This window comes from Monodon monoceros, unplaced genomic scaffold (genome assembly GCF_005190385.1).
Source record: "Monodon monoceros isolate NGI ecotype Baffin Bay Population unplaced genomic scaffold, NGI_Narwhal_1 Super_Scaffold_21, whole genome shotgun sequence".
NCBI classification, from domain to species: Eukaryota; Metazoa; Chordata; class Mammalia; order Artiodactyla; family Monodontidae; genus Monodon; species Monodon monoceros.
This window is the reverse complement of record NW_021703778.1, coordinates 158,825,202-158,828,688: the sequence shown is the minus strand read 5'-3', so window position 1 is coordinate 158,828,688 and position 3,487 is coordinate 158,825,202. Positions and strand designations below refer to the sequence as shown.

The 3,487-nt window shown below is 40.8% G+C and overlaps 1 pseudogene; it reads right to left on the bottom strand.

Moving 5' to 3' along the window:
* Positions 1-1,244: 1,244 nt before the first annotated feature.
* On the bottom strand, positions 1,245-1,747 carry LOC114904950 (annotated as a pseudogene).
* Positions 1,748-3,487: the final 1,740 nt, after the last annotated feature.

The window sequence follows — 3,487 nt, the reverse complement described above, 5'->3', positions numbered from 1 at the left end:
ACCTCCCGCCAATAAATGTGAACTGCTTCTTGGTTTGCGGTCGACTTGTGAAGTCACATCATGAACGTACGATAGGAAAAAATTCAGCGGGATGAATTCTTTACTTTCGGGCTCCCTACTGTTCTCACATATATTACTTCAACTCTCAACAGGGAGTTGCAGTTTCAAGGAGTCAGTGAAATAACTATGCAGAGCCATTACATCATGTACAACCAATGGGGGATAAGCATCCATGGAATACACAATGCCTCGTGCAGGATAACAGCTTGTTTTTTGTTTTGTTTTGTTATTTTTTCCTTGGACAAACATCTTTATTTAGGATATCAAATAAATGCGGTAAAAAATTATGCTAACAGCTTCACACAAAGATACAAGACCAAACTTAGAATTACTTGCTCAGGTTACTCAGAATGGAACAAAATTCTTTCTGTGCTCGCAATTAGCACAGAAAATACCCAGTTATATTACTTGCTTTTCAATGGACCTTTACTGGTTTACTGTAAGATCCCACGCTGTTACAGTACAAAAGAAGTCACTCCCGCCCCCTCCGGTATGGTATACAGCCTAAACAGCCAAGAGCGCACGGGTTAATGTGATGCAAGCTTTTCTTTGTTTACAATTCTAAAACTGCCGTACAACTTTTTCCTAGTACAGCTATCAACGGGTTCACTTCATCTTTAGTTTACTGTCTGAGGAAAGGAAACATAAGAACATAACCTGTCACTTTGGTCCTAGCCTCCCACTTGACAAACATGGATCCAGGATTCTAGGATTACAGGAGGATCGCCGTTCCCAGTCTCCGACAGGGGCAGGCCTGTGGCATTTGGCAACACAAAGCTGTCTGCTCTGGCTTCTTGGCTTCTTAGTGTACATATACGACTTCTATGTATTCTACCTATACGTTTTCATAACATCTCAGATGTATAGATGAGCCCCTGTATGTGCTATCAACTTCATCCCCTACTGCAGAAGCTTTTGGGTTTAAATCTGCCTACCAAATCTTGACCATGACATTTGGAACAAGATCAAGCTATCTGAATGAGGAAATTCAAAAGCTTATTCTCAATTTTTAAAATAGAAATATTTCAAGATTACCGATAAAGAACTCTTCATAAATAACACTGTTCACAAGCAAATATCAATCTGTTGATAATTGTAAGAAACTGAATATACTATGTTTAAATATGAAAGCAATTGCATTAGGTTTCGATAAATTGAGACTACAACTAAAACTTTTCCATGCTGTTTAATCAAGTTACTTACAATGTACACATTCCTGAGTATACCCTATTGTAGTGACACTGTTTACTTCCGAATTTTTTGCATTCAGCATAAAAGGTGTTTCTTCCCAAGAAACTGAACTTTTCTGTCAAATGCGCTTGACCAAATAGGAGAATTGGGTTCATAAAATGGATTCATTTCAAACTTTATGTATAAATCATAGACATCGATAAAGGAGTTCTTTATTCCGGCTTCTTGCCTGACGTCATGCAACATAATAAATCTCATATGACCCGCAGTGACGAATGCTGAAACAAACCATTCACTGAACTCGTCCCCCGTCTTCAGGTACATGTTGTTTGACAGCCACATGTTCTGTCTACGAGGTCGATAGCAGTGTGAGCTACGAACTCGTTCAGATGGTGGTGATCGTCTTTGGATTCTGCTTTTCCAGCTGGCAGAAACTCCATTTCAAAAACTGGATTATCATGTGACCAACAATGACAACGTAGAAGCTTCCAGACATTGTCTTCAATAGATAGGCCCTGCGGTGAGACACCAGTAACGGAAATGCCCAGTGAATTCCCGTGGCCTAACAGTTTGTTTTGATGAAGGCTTATTTCTAGAAAAAGGAAAAACAACTTACTTTTGTTTCTGATTTAAAAAGAAGGCAAATTTAAAATGTATAAGTGCGTGTACTTATATCTTTTTGTCTCTGTTCATTTCTTGCAAAAACATCTATTTGTCATCAGTCATTCATACATAGGCCTGTAGGAATGTTTCCCAGAATGACTCTCAGGGAATTGGGGTCTTTGAGGTATTTCATGAGAACATGCAGGAGAGCTGCAGTCTTGTTTCCCCTCTTGGACCCTCACCAGGCTCATTTAGCAAACTAAAGGCTTTGGAAGACCTTTCATTTAGCCCTTCTGACCGACGTCTTTGATCAGGAAACCCTTGTATATTTTTTTCATTTAACGTCCGTAGAACTCCAGTTCCACAGAACACCCTTTGGGAGGTGCTGGTTCATGATTACTCTCAAGAGCTTAGCACCCGGGAGGGGCATTTTTGGTCCCACTGGCTCTCTGTGGAGCCTCATAAGTGTAGCGCTAGCTGTGAGCCCATCACCAAGGTGATCTCCTGACATCAGCAGGTCCTTTTCTGTCACAATGGGACAGACAGCATCTTTCAACTTATATTTGCAACTCCTGAATGTCTAAAATTACTCTCAGTGAATATTAGCTATTATCACATTGAGACATAGACCTTGGGAGAGACATTCCTGACCATCCAGCTCCTGTTTTCATACTGACCATGTCACCTGGGCAGAAACCTTAACACTTACTACCTAACCCCAAGCACTGGGAGTTGAGTCGTGGAAGATCTGGAGGCTCACAGCAGGCTACTTTGTGCTTTATTCTTTCCTATCCCTCTTCTTTACATTCTCTTTCCCAGTCCCACAAAGGCCATCCAATTCCTCTCCTTGTCATATGCCTGCGATTTTTGGAAACAGTTTTGTTTTGAACATGCCCTTGAGAGGACTCACCTTTTACCCCAAGCATCAAATATAAGTATTTCTACCAAACTGTTGGCATGTTCCTTCAAGAAGAAATCTGATTACTCTTTCCCATATCACTGTTATTGAAACTGCATATGTATATAAAAAGGGAAGATGCCAATGGTAGTGCTTGCTCAATGAATGTAAGTCACCCTCCACCCTCCCCTCTCTGTTGGTCTGGAAGTGCTGTCATCAACCCTGGCTGCACGTTACAACCATGCGAGGAGCTTTTAAAAACACAGATATCTGGGCCCCGCTTTTAGACATTCTGATTTAAATGATGGAGTCCACACATGCATTGATTTTTTTTAAGCACTGAGGCAATTCAGTTGTACACATCAGGGTAGAGTTTCATTGATTTAGAGCATGGAATCTATGAAGGTGGAAAATGCCGTCAGTTACCAAATCATCAGAAAAAAGAAATGCTGAAATATTTCACAGGGAACGAATACACCTGAGCACCCACAGCACCTATTCGGCTATCCCCCTGATCACCAACAGCTTTCCTTCCATATGTTCAGAAAAGTGTGACAACATAGTAATTTATGCCACTGCACTCCCAGCTTGTGAGAATGGGAAAATGAATCTAGAACGTTTAGGCACTTTCTTTATAGCTGTCACTGGTGTGATGTCACAGTTAAAATTTTACAACCTGGACGAATATTCAACCAACTCTGATGCACCCAGTGCAGGGTAATAGTAACTACCACT